The sequence below is a fragment of the Natrix helvetica genome, assembly GCF_964273705.1.
Source record: "Natrix helvetica genome assembly, chromosome: 3".
NCBI classification, from domain to species: domain Eukaryota; kingdom Metazoa; phylum Chordata; class Lepidosauria; order Squamata; family Natricidae; genus Natrix; species Natrix helvetica.
The window spans coordinates 91,432,414-91,450,791 of record NC_138549.1 but is presented as its reverse complement, the minus strand read 5'-3'; the positions used below and the strand labels follow the sequence as shown (position 1 = coordinate 91,450,791).

Genomic DNA, 18,378 nt, shown 5'->3' with positions numbered 1-18,378 from the left:
TTTTTTGACATGTTTCTGTCATTTTCTTGGCAACAGTATGCCTCTAGCTTGCAATTGTTGTCATCAGTGCTGGCTTTCACCTTCCCAATTTAGCTCAGAGCCTTTGGGATGCTCTGATACTTTTTCACTGAGAACCTGTGTACCAGAACATATTTTGTAACCATACTTAAATTCCGTGTGTGTGTATATATGTGCATGTGCATGCACAAATGTGAAAATAACCCAGCTAAAATCTTTCACTTTTGAGTGTGGAAAGCGAAATGTGATTCATATTTTGTGATCTAATATGTTTGTATAGGTGTCTTGTTATGCAGCATTTTACATTTTTAATATTATGCAACTCAATTGCATCTTTTGTGCAGAACTATATATACAGAAGGGAATGGGATCTGAAATTAATCAACTTTTATTTGATGTGATTTAGGCAAACGCAGGATTACTTTTCGATAGGGCAATCCTATTCACATTTATGTAAATGGACCACTGAGCTCAAAGGAATTCCCCTTATGTAAGACTGTGTAGGGCTGCAGTCTTGAATGCTTTTTAGAAAAGGGCTTCTGTCTATTGGGTAGAAATATTAAATGTTCGTAGAATAATTTGTAATCTGAGATATAAGCCTACTGTATAACTCTGAATAGTTGGAAAGGGCCTGGAAAAATGGTTATGTATTGGGTGATATGGAGATATGGATATGTGGCTCAGTGGCTAAGATGCTGAGCTTGTCGATCAGAAAGGTCGGCAGTTCAGCAATTCGAATCGCTAGTGCTGCATAACGGAGTGAGTTCCGTTACTTGTCCCAGCTTCTGCCAACCTAGCAGTTCGAAAGCATGTAAAAATGCAAGTAGAAAAAAAAGGAACCACCTTTAGTGGGAAAGTAACAGTGTTCTGTGTGCCTTCGCTGTTTAGTCATGCCGGCCACATGACCACAGAGACATCTTTGGACAGCGCTGGCTCTTCGGCTTTGAAACGGAGATGAGCACCACCCCTAGAGTCGGGAATGACTCGCACACATGTGCGAGGGCAACCTTTCCCTTTACTGGGTGAGTGGTTCTGTATATGTGGTAAATACCATTTCCTAGATGGTAGCACTGTATATGGGACTCTATAAAACTACAAGGAAGCCCAATAAATGCATGTTAAATATAAAAATAATGCAGCTTGGATCTATATACCATTGCAGCACTATCTGATAAAACATTTCTGCCGATGTAAGAAGCCAGCTTCCTTCCACCCTTTCCCGTCCTTTCCAGGTGTCCCCTGAAAATCTGTTCCACAGGGTTTAGGGATGTTCTATAACAGCTTAAGGATAGCACAGACATTACAGAGGGAAATTGATGAAAACAATGTTCCCTGTTTTTTTATTGGTTGGAATATTTGGATGACACTCTGCTTATGGAATATGCTGATAAGAACAAACTTGAATCCACTGCTTTAAGCTATAGTCCTTGATCTGCAAAGTCAGAGGTTTTTCCCTGTGTTTACTTGTTCACATAATGGTAAACAGAATGTTTATTAGAGCTTTATGAGTTAACAGAACCATATTCATTTTTTATAGTTTAAAATTAAATCATGTTTTGATTGCTTGAACTACACTAACCTAGATCCAATTTCATGTGAGTAGATTTTAGCTCACACAGCTGAAATTGACCGTTGGCTTACCTGAATAGTCGTTCTCTAGGCGCTGCTGAAGTGTCCAAGCATAGGTTAACTTCAGCTTGCTGCCCAAGGACTGAATTCAAAGTTTGTGTAGCCACGCCTCTTGCTCCCCTCAGAGGCTCAGCTTAAAAAATGAAGAAAAGTCCCAAAAGGAAGATACATATAGCAATGTTCTATGCTCATGAAGTTGATACACACGCACCCGCGGGCAACCCCTGGGTGGGGTTGGACACTCCCGCAGCGCCTAGAGAACGACCATTCAGGTAAGCCAACGGTCATTCTCCTAGGCGCTGCTTGGAATGTCCAAGCATGGGATATACCCAAGCTATGTAGTCCCAGGGTGGGAAGAAGAACTGTCCAGGCCCGCGGGAGCCGTTGTAAAGTCGTTGATGACCCGTTGTAAAACTCTTCTCCCAAAGGAAGCCTCTGCAGATGCAAAGACATCCAGTCTGTAGTTTCTCATGAAAGGAGATGGAGACCACCATGTAGCAGCCCTGCATATTTCCTCGATGGGTGGCCCTCGCGTGGCCCATGCAGCCGAGGTCGCAGCGTTCCTCGAGTGTGCTGTAATGCGAGGAGGAACCTGTCTAGCTTGTTGCTCGTAGGCCAGCTTGATACATGCCCATATCTAGCGTCCTATGGTGGAAGAGGACACCTTCCTACCCATGGAGATGGGCTGAAAAGACACGAAGAATGCTTCCAACCTGCGAAAGGAAGCAGTTCGTTTCTTGTAGATGCGTACAGCGCGGCGAACATCAACTTTATGCCACATGTGCTCCCTTGTATGTCTGGGTCGCGGGCAGAAATCTGGAAGGTTCACTTCCTGTATTCTGTGGAAGACACTGTTGACCTTTGGCACAAAGGCCGGGTTCAGTCTGAGAATGACCCTGTCAGGATGCACAATTTAAAGGTCCTCTCTCACCGAAAAAGTGGCCAGCTTGGAAATCCTGCAGGCTGAGGTGATAGCTATAAGAAAGGCCGTCTTGAGGGACAAGTGACGCAAACTGACGGATCGAAGCGGTTCAAATGGGGCTGCAGTCAGAGACCGTAAGACGACAGACAAGTCCCAAGTCGGATATCTATGAATTGTAGGAGGGATGAGGTTGGCAGCCCCCTTGAGGAAGCTACGGACCTGAGGATGTCTACTAAGAGGCAGCTGTGAGTCCGTGGACAGGATGGTGACCAAGGCAGCCGTCTGCCGACTGAGCGTATTAGGCGAGAAGCTTTTGTCCAAGCCTTCCTGCAGAAAGTCCAGGAGTTGCGGAAGAGTTGCAGAAGTGGCAATGACGTGATGAGACTGGCACCAAGTTGAGAAGGCCGACCAAGTTGCCTCATAGATCCTGACTGTGGAGGGGTGCCTGGACGCCTTGATGACCTTGTCAGAAAATCTGCTGAATCTCAGGAGGTCCCCCTCAAGTGCCAAACGGCTAGTTGCAGCTACTGGGGTTCTGGATGTTGAATGCCCCTTGGCTGAGGGAGATCTGCTCCTGAGGTATGCGCCAATGCTGAGTCACTGACAAGCTGACAAGGTTGGTGAACCAGGACATCCTTGGCCAGTGTGGTGCCACGAGCAACACTTCCGCTCCCTCTGTCAGAATTTCTTGATCGCCAGTGGAATCAATGGAAGTGGCGGAAAAGTTTAGAAGAGGCTGGGAGGCCAGCAACACCGTAAGGCGTCTGTCCCTTCCACGGCGGGGCATTGGAACCTGGCGAAGAACCGGGGAGGTGAGTGTTGGCTGGAGTAGCGAACAGGTCGACCTTCGGGAGGCCGAACCTCTGTGACAGTTGATGGAACAGCAATGGATGGAGACGCCACTCCGAGTTGTTGATAGTAATTCTGCTCAACCAGTCCATGGCCATGTTATCCTCCCCCGAGATGTGCCCACAGCGATGCCGGGTGGCGCTCTGCCCATCGACCCAGTGCCTCCGCTTCTGTCATCAGGGTCAGAGATCGAGTGCCGCCCTGGTGGTTTATGTATGCCTTTGTGGCAATGTTGTTGGTCAGAATTAGAACATCGCGGCCCATGATGTGATGGTGAAAATGATGCAGGGCAAGCCTGGTGGCCCGGAGTTCCAGCCAGTTTATGTTGTGGGCAAGCTCCGCCTGAGACCACCTGCCCTGAATAACGTTCGTCTGGAGATGAGCACCCCAACCGTATAGGATGGCATCCTTTGTTATGACCAGGCGCTCCGGTTCCTTGAAGGAGCATCCCTGTTGCAGGGCCTCTGACTGCCACCACCTGAGAGAGCGAACCACCCTTGGAGGGAGATGCACCACTCTCCTGGAGTTGCTGGCCTTGCGTTTCTGGATCGGTAGGAGGAACCACTGGCGTTCCCGTGCATGCAGACGCGCCCAAGGCACCACCAAAATGCACGATACTAGTTTCCCCAGCAACTGGGAGAGGGAGACGATAAACGCTGATCTTGTCGCACTGATGTTTCTTAACAGGGATCTGATGTTGTCCACCTGCTCCCGTGTGAGAAAGACTTGCAGTTCCTGGAGTCGATCACCATGTGAGATGATGGATTCTGCAGGTTGGAGTCAGGTGGCTCTTGTTGAGATTGACTGAGAACCCGTGGCGTTGGAGAACGCAGATGGTGATGTTGAGATCCCTTTTGGCTTGCCCCCTAGATGACGAGTGGATGAGAATGTCGTCCAGGTAGCATTCTAGTCTTACTGGGAGGGATTGGAGATGCACTGCGATGGTGGCTAGAAGCTTGGTAAATGTCCTTGGGGCCAACGAGAGGCTGAAGGGGAGGGCCTTCTGGAAGTGCTGGTTGGCAAACTGGAACCTCAGGAACTTGCGATGCACTGGGTGAATTGGAATGTGCAGGTACGCCTCCTTCAGGTCGATGGAACTTAGGAGGTCGCCCTGCCTGATGCAGCCCAGAGTGGTCTGAAGTGACTGCATCTTGAAACGCTTGTATGCCAGACGGATGTTGAGTTTCTTGAGGTCTAGTATTGCCCTTACTCCTCCTGAAGATTTGGGGACCAGGAAGAGGATGGAGTAGAACCCCCTGCCCTCCTCACCCTTGGGGACCCTCTCTGGCTACTATCTCCAGCAAATGTCCTATCTCCACCCACATCAGTTGGCGCTTGGCATATTTGGGAATGGGACAACGGACAAAGGTCTGTGGAGGAAACGAGAGGAATTCCAGGATCAACCCGTGATGGACAGTATTCAGAATCCAGGTTTCCGTCATTGTCTCCTCCCATTGAGCGGCGTAAAGTTGGAGACAACCGCCTATGGGAGGGGGATGGTGACAATTACTTCGACTTCCGAAAGGAGCAGTTGGAATACCCCCCTTGGTTAAATCCCCCAGAAGAGGTTGAAGGCTCTCCATTCCGAAAGGGCTGCCTACGAAAGGACTGACCCTTGCAGTCTGTTTTTTGGGTGACCGCTGGTAAGATCTTACGTTTATCCTTGGATTCAATTAAGACCGAATCCAAGGCTTCACCGAAAAGTTTCCCCCTTTAAAGGGAGCGGAAGCGAGCTTCCACTTCGCCTTCATGTCCGCCTGCCAGTGGTGAAGCCACAGCAGCCGGCGCGAGGTCACATTGGAGGCGAGGGCTCTGGAGGGATTGGACGAAAAGCCAAAATCCTCATCACCTGCCAGGGAAGGGGACCCCTCTCGCTGTGGAGTGGGAAGGGAAGGACCTGCCCCATCTTCCCTGGGTGGAGAGGGAGCTGCTGCCTGTCTTTGAGCTGATTGAGCCTTTTGAAATCGTTTTTCAACAATGGCTGATGCCTCTCAGCCATCTTCTCAGCAGCTTTGGACACCTTTTTGGGCTTGATATACTTTCCCTTGGATGGGCACCCAGCCCCTTCACCCTTAGCATCAGGATTGAGCCTGCTGTGCTTACTAGCGGTGGGGCCTGCCTGGGAAGTCACTTTAGCCTCCACGATGCTGGCCATGATGTGAGGCACAGATACAGGGCTGGCTGTAAGAGCTGACATGAGGAACGAAGCTTCAGGGCCAAGATGGTATTGCCATGAAGAGAAGGACCTTTAGACGTTGCTAATGTCCCAGCGAGAGGCAGAGGCATGACAAAATGGTGCCGGTCAGATTTGTCCAAGACCCTTGCAGATCCGCGCTATGTCTAAATACCAGAGAATGGCCAGGCAATAGCCAAAATTCCTGTGGCTGCTTGATGAGTGTCCAGGGGAGGGGGAGGCCATTAAGACCCCTCCCAGTAGCAATCTGCAGATGAAACAGGCTGCAGCGGCTTGAAATGCCTCAGAAATAAAGTGCACCAATTTTTTCTGTCTTCAAAATGGCCACCACGCGCCTGGAGAGGCACCGGGGAAACCTGTCGGATATTCTGAAGACTCAGGAGAGTGTCCAGCTAACTAACACTCCTCCGACAGCTTTTAGGGGGACCCTGACTGCCTACCTGTCCCCAAGAGCTCGCCAGCAGCCACTAAACAAGCCTCCCATGGTGTTGCTGTAATCGCGGCAGCACGAAAGCCAGCCACTCTCCAGGCAGCCTGTTTCGCGTGTCTGACGGTAATCCCTACTTTGGATGGAATGGAAGCCAAAAACAAAGAAGCTAAAGAAAAACTAACCTAACTGAACACAAAAATAATAAAGGCTACACTACACTGACTTGGAGAATCCAACCTGCTGCTCAAGGACTGGAACTCCCCAAAAAGCGTCCTTTTAGGGCGACTGAGTTTTTTAAACTGAGCCTCTTAGAGGAGCAAGAGGCGTGGCTACACAAACTTTGAACTCAGTCCTTGGGCAGCAAGCTGAAGTTAACCCGTGCTTGGACACTCCAAGCAGCGCCTAGGAGAACACAGCTTTTAAAAAACTTTTTGTCCTCTTCCACTTAGTCCACGGGTTGTCAAACATCACGTCATGTATCACAATGTATCGTGACACTTGTTGTCTTTGCAGAGCCGGGGTGGGCATGACCTGTGGGTGACACATCCACCCTGCCGGCCACCAGTTTGGCACCCCTGACTTAGTCCTTCTGATCAGAAGTCAATCCTCTTGTGGTGTTCATTCCACTGGTTTGGGATACTTTTAAAAATATTTCATGATATATAATGGACAATCTTGCCTAGTTAATAATTTGTTATTTTTAATTCCTAGGATTAATGGTTAATTATAGTAGTATTGGTTGATGTGTAAAGAAGGTTAGATTGTCAATAATAGATTAAAAAATTGGAGTTCATTATATTAAAGTCTAACATGTTATTACCATTGTACTATTTTCAACAAACAAGTAATTTCATATTAATTTAAATAAAATATTTTTGTTTCTGAAAAATAGCTTCCTTGAATTAATATAAATATGATTGTAGTACAATATGATAGCAATTCTGTTTAATTAATAATTTTGAGAATTATCAATAGTATTATAAAACCTAGCAATATATATGATCACACATTTTGTGATGAAATTTTGGATAAAGTTAGATAATGAAAATTCATTTGATGCTTGATTGAACACTGTAATATATGATTTTATCTTTGACAGCATAAGGTTTTGGAAACAATTGGTGACTTAACAGCAGTTTTAGATACATTCTGATTTAGTAACAATCTATAATAATCACATGCCAGCAAGTTTTTACTTCTAAATATAACCAAATCACTCAAAGTCCATTGAAATGTGAATTAATTGGCATGTAGCAAAAATGAAATTCCTAAATTGTGTAACAAATGGAAATGATAGTTGTTCTTAATGCTTGTACTCTAATTTAGTCTAACAAATCTATGTCAGTGAAAATGAAATTGCTTTGCATGCTGTGATTAGTTTTTCTTAACATTCCTAATTTAATCTCATTAGAAAGTACTCTATAAAGAGAGCCATTTTTTGCATTCACCCAATTGCACATGTATTTTTGGTAATGATAATTGTAGGAAATGACAATTGGAGAAGTGTGCACATTTGTTTAACTGTAAACATTAGATTTTAAGAATTTAGGCAAAAGTTGAAAATAACTTTCAGTTCTATATTTATTTACAATGTGGGGTTGTATTATAATTTTCTCTTAATTGTTTTCCTAGTGCGGTTATATTTTGGTTACATTTTGTGTTCCCTTTGCCTTGGCAATTGAAAGTTAGTAAATCTTAAATAATTGGGTAGTAGGTATGTTTTTGTGCTGCTTCTATTATCTAACTGAGCATTTCCAGTGACAATATGTAATACATAGAATAACAATAACTATCAAGTAATCACTGTGTGAAGTATATTAAGTAATAAATATGCTCAGTATCAATAATACAATAATAAAAGCATAGTATTGTACAACATCAAAACAGCTAAATTCGGATACATTCTCCATTCCTGCCCCAATACTCCCAATGCCTTTAAAAGACCATGCTTTTTAAAGGTATTTAAATATTAAAAGTGAAACTGTGGTTCTTTCATCTTTGTGGAGGATGTTCTGCAGTTGAGCACCTGCAGAAAATGCCTTCAAGAGTCAATTTGTCATAAAGATGTAGGGATAGCAAACCTATATCTTTGGGATGCAACATTTCTAGCCTGACTCTTTTGTTGATTAGTGATTAAAATAAAATGACTGACTGGCATAATCCATAACCATGTAGGGACATGACATTGATACCTTGAATTGCATTCAAAACAATCTATTCAAAACACTGACAATCTATGTGGCTTCCATAATTTTGGTGTTACACAATAATGTCCACTTTTTGCTGAACTTTGCCCTAATTGAAATTTCAAGGACAGTCTCATTTGGGACACCTACACTAGCTCGGCCATGAACTGATAAGCTCCATCACCTTCTGCTCCAGCTGGTGTGCTGGTCAGCTGGGCAAAGTTGCTCCTAACTACAGCATGGAGCTGCTTTTCCACCAAGAGTTGACAGTCCAGGAGCCATCCCTAGATTGTATAGCAGCTCTTCCTGGTACACCTCTGCTCACAACTAAATTTGATTTTAACTTAAGAAGCAGTCAGTTTCTGAATCTTCAGCTACTTCTGCCTTAACCTGTTTTTCTCCCTTTATATCAGGGGTGTCAAACCCAAGGCCTGGGGGCTGGATCTGGCCCACGGGGTGATTAGATCTGGCCTGCAGGGCCAACCTGGTAACAGCAAAGAGCTGGCCTGCAATGCCTCTGCCAGCGAAAACTGAGCTCGGGAGCTGGCAGAGCACTCGGGCCACAACACGAGTGATGTCAAATTGACCACGCCCAACCCAGCCCCACAAGGTCAAACAATCCTGATACGGCCCTCAATCATATTGAGTTTGATACCCCTGCTTTAGATCCTTATAGTGTTTTAATAGACATAAAAAAGATGAAGAAAGATTAACCTCTATGTTATCTTTATGGAAGGCCTGCCTGAAAGTTATAATGGTAGATTGTCCAGAGATTTAAGCAGGCGAACACCCTGAGAACAGGGGCATGTCAGAGAATGCAGACTTGAGAATAACCTCTCAGGACACATATGGTAGGACTTCCTCTAGCTACCTTAGGAAGTGCCTTCCTTGTTACAGACCTAGGCAGTGTATTAACAATGTATCCGAAGTTGTTAAGAATTGTAGATGTCATATACCCCTCAGTAGCTAATTGACTAAGCTGTTGCTTCGACAGTGGTATAATGTGTACATTGTGAAGATAGTTTGTGATTTGCCTTAGTTAACTAACCATAACACATTATGTACTGCTGTTTCAGCTGAAGAGGAACAGCATAATTGATATTTAGAAGTGTTCTAGAGCATTATAGCATACTCGTATATACTTACACACACTAGTATGCTATGTACTTAACTGTCTTTATCCTTGCAGTGTGCACATGGCTTAAAAATTGGCTACTTATCAGTGGCTCAGGTGATAACCCAATCTGAGGATTGATTTGGAGATGCTTCATATGTTATATAACACAAAATCCGGAGGATAGTTAGAACCCACCTTACAATAAAGGTGACATTTGTATTTATTTTAATGTGTATCTCTAAGACATGTTGATGTGTACTTAATTTATGAAGCAGTCATTAGCTTAACATTTTAATTGCTGGATAGAATGTTTCCAGTCACCAGAGAATCTACGAAGTTCTCTGTTGAAATTTCTTAACAAATATTTGGAGGTCTTTAGGAATTTTGCATTCATAGTTGGTTTTCTGTATGTAGCTTCAGATATGTGAAGTTTCAGTGGTGATAAATTGTAGAAAGTTTGATAGCAATATTCAAAGATTAGATGGGTTAATATCAAATGTATGCCAGGTTCTCAGTTCCTCCATTCCGATCAAATTTAGGAAGCTTGTCATGTTGACAGTAGTTTTTTTAATTGAAGAAAGAGTTGCAGCTTATTTTGAAAAATGATGGGGAGATTTCATAATATGGGAGTGAGTTTTTTCCAGTTAAAAAAAGGTGGAAATAAAAAAGCTATTGTTTCATAGCAAATTGCAATGGAAATAATAATACAAATTGTTTCCCATATTTCTCTTGAAATATGTAAATTAGTTCATGCTGTCTTGTTTTAGCTTGTCAGATAGGTATTTTCTTACAACTTCAATAACAAAATTTAGAAGATTGTTGGTGTTCTTTATCTTAATACTTTAAATCTTTGCTATTAATGTAGAAATTCACATAGTGTGGATTGTAATCCCTAGAGACTCATAAGCATATTGGGGAGATGAGGGGAAGCATTAACACGTCTTTAAAATGTTGTATCAGACTTGATAGCCAAGCTTGCATTTTTGAGTATTAACTAAACTTATAAAGCAATTTTACTTGCTTCCTTTTTGGGGGGAGAGGTATAAGGTTTACATTAACTCCCAATAGTATTGTATTCCTTACATTATTATTTATGTTATAGGATGTTATTTTGAAATGAAGTTCTTTTTATAGTCTCAATTTACCTGTTGAAATTCATCATTATGACAAAAACATCAATAAAGGTTTATAATAGACTTTGATTCAAGTGTAATGTATTTTAAAGCATTTGAAATTCTCATTTGTTCAAAATATAGCAATTGTATGTATTGATAATGTGACAAACTATTTTTCAATACAGCCAATCCATTAGTTATAACCAACTTTAGTTAGGTTCATTTTCTACTGAAAATAAATTTGTATTTTCAAAAAGTTTGTCAGCATGGAATGCAATAGCATACCTGTAACTTTGGGAATATCAGCAGAAGTGTTACTAAAGTTCAGTCACATTCCATGTTTACTTTATCAAAATAGAAATGTTTTTGTTCTGTAGTAAATTGAAAGTAACATTGACCAATCTAAAATTTAAAAGAATGACGAAAGAGACATAATTTTTTGCTATTCGAGAAGGCTCTATTATAATTTCTCAGAAAGTACTGTCCACTAAGAGCATAAATCTAGGTGTCTGGAAACAATTGTAAGAATCTACCATTGCTTATTTGCTGAATAAGTGAAAAGTTTATTTTTTTAAAATAAGTGATATATTTAATTGCTGCCTAGCAATAGTCACTGGCTTCAAAATAGTAGGCATGATCATATAATCAAACCCCATCTTTTAAAAATGTATCACATGCGTTGCATGCACATAAAAAGGGACAGGTCTTCAACACCCTGGTAGCAACCCCTCCATCCCCAATTTTAAAGCCTTGGCCATCACAGTATGTATGCTCTTAACCTACTGCATTTTTCGGAGCATAAGACACACCTTTTTGCCCCCTAAAAGAGGGTGAAAATTTGGGTGCATCTTATACACCGAATGTAAAACCACCCTCTCACTGCCCCTCCCCCCTTTGGCATCTGCCTCTCAGCAATTTATCTCCTTGCAGCAAAATGAGTAAATGGGGTTTGCGGAGGCCGCAATAGGCTGTGGCAATCCCTGCAGCCTGACACAGCTGATCATCAGCAAGCCCATGCTTAAACTGAAATTGAAAGTGAAACTTGCTGTTTGATGCAAGAAGGCAAATTGCTAGGAGGCAGAGTCAGTTCCCCCGCCCTCTTGTTTTCCTTCCCAAAAGCTAGGTGCATTTTAACTTCGGAGCGTCTTATACTTCGAAAAATATGGTGACTCTTACCTTGTGAAATTATTAGTTGCGACTGTATCCCCAAATTAATTTTTAAATGGGGCAGTCAAGGTTGTACAACATTTCAGAACCTGTTTATTAAAAAATAGAATTGCTAAAGAATTCTATTTAGAATCACATACTTTTTTTCTAATTTTAATTTAGAGACTATATCTAATTTAAATTGCTTAAGTACATTTTAATGAGGTGCCGGTAGATACAGATACAATAATTTTCTGAGATGTCTATTGCTGTTCTTATAAACTAGAATAAATGTATAAACAGTGATAAGAGCCTTAGACAGCTGTTGGGAATATAAGTAAGCAACATTAACCTAGATATGCTAATTTTTGATAAAAAGCAAAACTTTGCGGTTTTTAAAAACCTGACTTGAAAGTTATCTCCTATTTCACCTATATTTTGGTAGTATGAATAGATAGAGATTCTTTATATCTTTTGATATAATTTTGGTGACCTGGCACTATGTTATAAAATTGCATAAATGCGTTGACAATGCAAACATACACAGAATGGGAATACAGGTAAATATCCAAATATCCTGTGTTTAATATCCTGTAGATAATCAAATGACTTCTGGTTTTTTTAAAAAAAAATTGAGGGAGTACAAGTTTATTTCCCAAATTCTTGAGTGATGTTTAGTTCAGTCTTTAATGCCCTAAATCAATTAAATGCATGCTTGTTTCATTTCTTTTGAAATGGAAGAATAATAACAATAACCTTCCTAATATATTTTATTTACATATTGGTTCACTTTCAGCAATTGCTGTGAAGGAATATGGGTCTTTGAGAAACCTTACTAAAGTAGAAAATATTTTCCAATGCATTTTTAAGTAAATCAGTCATGAAGAATTTAATGCTAATATACAGAAACTAAACTGTAGATATTTTCTACTGGATTTACAAAATATATTCTCAGGCTTCTGTAAGTTAATGTGACTTATGTCTAAAACATTTAGAATTTCTATCTTAAAAGCTTAATTTATGATTTAGAAATTATGTGGAATATTTTGTTACTGTTTACATTTAACATTTCTATATACAATGCGTACATTTCCTTTTTAAGCAGTTGCCATCTTCAAAGAGGAATGACATTTTATAGGGTGATGGATTTTATTTCTTCTGACTGTTTAAACCCAAGACATAATTGAGTTCTGAAACAATAATGCTTGTATATAGAATATGGGGAGATGGCCTTAAAGAAGGTTTTCAGAGCCATTACCTAAACAAAACCCTCAAAATTACCCCTTCTATTTGTCCTTATTATATGAGTGGGGAGATGGAATCTGTCAGAATTTCAACAAGTGTCCCTTGAAGGAATCTGTTTTTCTGACCTGGCTAACTGTAAAGGGCTAATGTTATAACCTCTCCTGGTCATGCCAAGCATTTTATTTGTGCAAGATAGTTCATTAAACATTTCTGTCTGCTTCTGACTCTCAAAGTCATTTTCCATTTATTGCTTATTGTTTCAAAACCCTAATGTATGTTTCTTTTTATTTTAAACATTACACATATTAAAATAAATATTTTTGCAGAAATTATATTTGAACTGTCATGGGATTTAAATTGTACTCGGTTTCGCAAAACAAACGTCAAATAAACAGTATTAATATATTTGGTATGGTATACTAGAGCTTTGAGTTAGCCTTAGCTTTTCTGCTTTAAAGAATGCATTCTTTATTTCTCAAAACTACTCAATATTCCTATCCCAGGTTCTTTTATTTTTACAAACTGAATAGGTTTCTCCTTTCTTGGTAGGAACCAGCACACACTCCAGATATACTTTGGAAAACTGGATCAAGTGGTGATATGGAGGAGATAACTTTTCTGGGTGGTGTGGTGGTTATTTTCATTTCCCGAGCAGAGGTTGCATTATGATGATAGGTATCTGTTTAGTTTTTTTTAACAATCTTGATCCTTAATCCTGTTAATATCATAGAACTTAATTTGTTTTCATTTTTTTGTTTGTCTCTTCTTACAAAATTCTTCAAAGATTTAAAAAACCTTCTTTGTAAATCCAATATACAAAAAATTAGGTCACTCTCTTGGTTTGTTATTTGTACATCCCTTTTAATTATTAAAACATCAGCCGGTTTGTTTTGTATGTCAGGTGTAGCATCTTTTTCTGTATTTGTATAGCTTGTCCTTTTTAAATCTAGTTTCTGATCAGTCTCAATCTTGTCCAGCAAAATTTGTTCCTATTCCATAACATCTTTTAAACATAGTCTGTTTAGGGAGACATTCTTAAAATTAACTTCCGGCTCCATTGTTCAAAAATATCCTTTAACAAGGCCAATGTTAACATATTTTACTTCTGTATTAGTGATTAGACTGAAGCCTTCTTCTCCCTCTCCTAACTTTCCACAATCAAAGTAAAATTCACCTCTTTGTGTATAATCCTTAAAATTGTATTTAAAATTTTTTTCACTAAAGATTAAAGGAAACTCACCTGATGTTTTCAGACTTCGATCCAAAGGTTCCTAATACCGGTAGCTGAAAAGCAGTTAACAATTTGTGAAAGTGATTAGAAAAGGAAGTATGTGAACCCAATGTCCTTTCAAAGGTAATGATTGTGGTTGACCAAAATGCCTGTTGCCTCATCTCCTAGAGCTTTAAACCAGTAGGAGACTTCTGTCTTGTAGTTTCCTTCTGAGGAGTAACTGTCTGAAACACTTGTGGGCAATCCCAAGTCCTTTCCTTTCCTATTCGATTCTGCTTTTAGTGATGCTATCTTGAGCTTGCCATTTCTTCCCCAAAGTGAGAACTTGCAATTTCAAGGAATGTTCAGAAAAAGATCAAGACTAGCAATGCATGAATATAATTCAGTTTATATTAGAGAAAAGAATGAAAAGTTTCAACCATGTATTCAGCAGCTATTGGATATACACAGAAGTGGAAAGATTTGCAGATACAGATTTTAAAATACATTTAAGGAGAATATTAGAATCATTATCATTTCCCTAATACTAAAATGACTTATGTGAACAGGCTACTTATTGTGCACTGGGAGTTATCCTTGTTTTGTCCTCACCCATTACACAACACACCTTCTAAATCTTAAATAGGATCCCTTATTCCTGCCAAACAAATGTGGCAGGGAAAGTGATAATTTTAGCTTAACCTTCCAGTGATGTCAGTTTGGTTGGCAGACACATACAACTAGATATAATTGGCTCCAAAAATGTTGTAACAAAAATTCTTAAATGGCAGCTTCTATGAGGAGATATATTGTACATTTTGTCTGTGAAATAATTTAAATTTTATTTTACGTATTTGTTCATATGCATAAATTGTAAACACTTTCTCTTATGACTTTGAGTTAATAAATCAGCTGGTTTACTTGAATTGGGCCTTCGTCCAGTTAATATTCAAATCTATATATTTTTATTTTTTATTTTTGGTGGAAGTGAGTGAAGTACTTGACCTTTGAAATAGATGAATAATTATATTACTTTTTTACTTCACAGATGCTAAGTAGATACTGGAAAGATTGGATAAATGATACATTTTATTTTGATTCACCTTTAAAATTTATAAAATGCAAAGGGCAAGTAGTCTGTGGTGGCAAGAATTTTCAGTGACCGTGTTCACAGTAGTTTAAAAACAAAATAAAAATGTTGCTTAATAATAAAATAGATTGGATTGCTGCTGAACAAGTAGTTGAATCATCAAGTGTCAGCCCACTTTGTACTATTTTTGTCTGAGAGTAAGCAGTCACTTGATAATGATCCCAGTGTAAAAAGTGTACAATATTTCTTTTGACCTTTTAAATTATCTGGCTTTTTTAGATGGTGATTCACAAGTGACATTTGAATTAGTTATAGTAGTTGTTGCTTGTAGAAATATAAAAGTTGGGAAACATTATTGATCAGATTAAATACTATTTTAATAAAACAATATTTGCCAGTGAACTGTAAATTTTAAAATTAAATTTGTAATCTAGAGTTCACCCAGTGGTCCTAGATAAGTATTGTGAATTAATATGGAACAAACTTCATATACATAATCATGTAACAAGTGTCATATACAGTATTCATAGTCCAAATGCCTACATTGAAAGCATTGGAAAAATGTACATAATTATAGAACAAAAAGTTGATCAGACACTGTGAACCACTCATGTTTCCATATATTTTGTGTGTGTGTGTGTGTGTGTGTGTGTGTGTGTGTGTATTTGTACAGGAAATGTACTTAAGTTTCTTTTCTCCCATCAAAAATTTGAAAGTGGAATGTTAAATCTGGAAGTATTATAGTTTATCCCAAAGCTAGACATTCCCAAAAGAAATGATTTTTTTTTGCCTATTAAGGTCTGAAAATTGGAGGGTTTTTTTTCTGCTTTTCAGGTTTTTTTCCCCATATTTGGTAATGTATTTAATTAAATAGTTGACCAGAATGTAAGGGTGTAAAATATCTTTTTAAAAATAGTTTAGAATTGAACTTTTATAAGTTGTATGGTCAACAAGATAGTGTTAATATAGAAGATATTTACAGAGACTCATAAATATGTAAAAATGGATTATGTTTTGACTTTTTATTGAATTGTTCAGTAACATAAACAGTTCTAAATTTATGCTTTTAAACTGTTGTCACTTATTTTCTAATATTTATCTGTTGTGTGTATGCTATCCAGGACATTATTTAATAGGCATAATTTAATGATTGGAGTAATTGGTTTTGTTATATCAATATAAGTAACTGTAACTGAGCTTATTTGGATTCAGTTTGCATTAATTCAATTGCTGGTAGCATTGCTCCATCCACCAAGAGTTAAAAAAACATTTTATCAGCCATTTCTGCAAGTTGGAAAGGTAATAACATTGCTTATACTATTTAGAATATTACAATATTCTGTTTCCTCCAGAGAGTGTCTGTTATTGATTTTGTTTTGTCTGTAGACCTGAATGATTATGTTCTCCATAGTGAGGGGAGGAGTATCCAGGATGGCTTGACCTTGTCCTCTCATTGATTGGGCTGTGTCAGATAAGCTCTTTGGGCCACGCCCTGGTCACCAGGTACCACCCAGTTATCCACTCAGCCCCTCAACGGGCAGCTGTGATCATCCCAAGCTCCTGGAAATTTTTTTTAAAGGATTGAACTCATTGTTAACTGGATTGCATTCGCTGCCTCCCTGCCTGAGTGAGTAACTGACTCTTGGCTGATTCCCTGGCTAGAAAGAGAGAGCTTGAGCACATGCAGCAAGCCCTGGGAAGAGAGAGAGAGAAAGCACACATAGCAAGCCCTTCAGGGCAACGCGCAGCCTAGGTCATAAAGAGAGACCTAGGGCACTGATTGAGACTGCGGGTGAGGGGACGCTCCCCTGGAAGTCCTGGGAAGGCAGTCACGTTGGAGAGGCTCAGCTGGCGCCGGAGCGCTCCGCTGCTCCCCCCAGGGGGTCGAGTGGTGAACCGCAGCATTTTTAAATGCAGCAGAGCATCCGTGCCTGCCTGCAAGTGCCGGAGATAGAGGCCTGCAGTAGCTCCCAAAGCTCAGAAGAGAGCGGAGGAAGTGAGAGAGAGAGAGCTCTGCAACGGCAGTGGAAGCCGCGCGGCAGCCCCAAAGGCACAAGCCACTTCCACGTATTCCCAGGGAGAGGAACTTTTTGAATTTGGAGCCAGTGGCAATTTTGGAACCACATGATCCAAGATGGCGCACATAGCAGCACAGAGGATACTGGCAGGACTCAAGCCTCCAGCCCAGGAGCCAGCAGCCCCACCGGAGGAGCAGAGAAGCAGCTAACCAGGTCAGAGGCTGCTACAGAGGCTGCTAAGGGAAGTGGAGGAAGCAAGGCAAAGGCAAAGAGAAAGCACGTTTCCTCCAAGGGGGCCAAAGAGGCAGGCTGCAGCTCCAGCCCCCAAAGCCTGGCTCCAAATAAGAAAGGTGGAGGCACCAAGCCTTGGAGCGCATTTGCTACAAGGCCAGCAGCAAGAGGGCTATCCCTTGCCAGGAACCTGGGGAAGGATTTCCAGGAATTCTCCTGGCAGGACTGCAGATGGGGACCCCCCCACAGGTGAGGATTCCCTTTGATACTTCAGGCATCTGGGGGGGGCTGCACAAGGATGGCAATCACCCCCATGCCCCACAACAGCGGGACCATCGCCACAGCCCTTCCCATCCACACCTGCTGGCATAGGGGTGGGAATACCACCCACATCAGGGATGCCCAACTTCCAGGATATGATTATGCGGGCCTTCCAGCAGTGCATGGCAGCAACATTTCAGCAGCCACAGATACAGACCCAGAGTCTCGGAAGGGCTAGAGACTCAGGAGGAAGATTTTCCAGAATCACCTGCCTCCTCCCAGGGGGACAGGGATTCAGATTCCGAAGAGGGCGAAATCAGAGAGGATAGACTCTCTGAGGACGAAGGCATGCCTCCTCCCAAACCTACCTTCTCCGGATTGTTCCAGCCCTCTTTGTACAAATCCCTTCTGTTCAAGGCCAAGACATCTGCCAAGCTTGGCAACAGGCCAACACAAGCCCTGGTACAACCCCAGGGGTTTTCAGTGGAAAACATTTTTGAGGAACAGGCCATCGAGGCAGACACAGTGGCCACACCCAAGTCTTTCCGGTTTAGAATGTGAATAAATAAATAAATAAATAAATACATTTCCTAGACATGATCAAGTGGCAATGGGCTTCCCCCATAGCAGGCCCATCCCCACTTCCATGGACAAGACCTCCTTCAACGTGGACAGGGACATGGCCCAGGTGCTTTCGCAACCCACCATCGACACGTC

The 18,378-nt window shown here is 41.0% G+C and overlaps 1 protein-coding gene across 1 annotated transcript in view; it reads left to right on the top strand.

Annotated features, from left to right (window-relative positions):
* Positions 1–18,378, top strand: part of HS2ST1 (heparan sulfate 2-O-sulfotransferase 1) — a 123,195-nt gene that overhangs the window by 2,432 nt on the left and 102,385 nt on the right. The window lies entirely within an intron of this gene.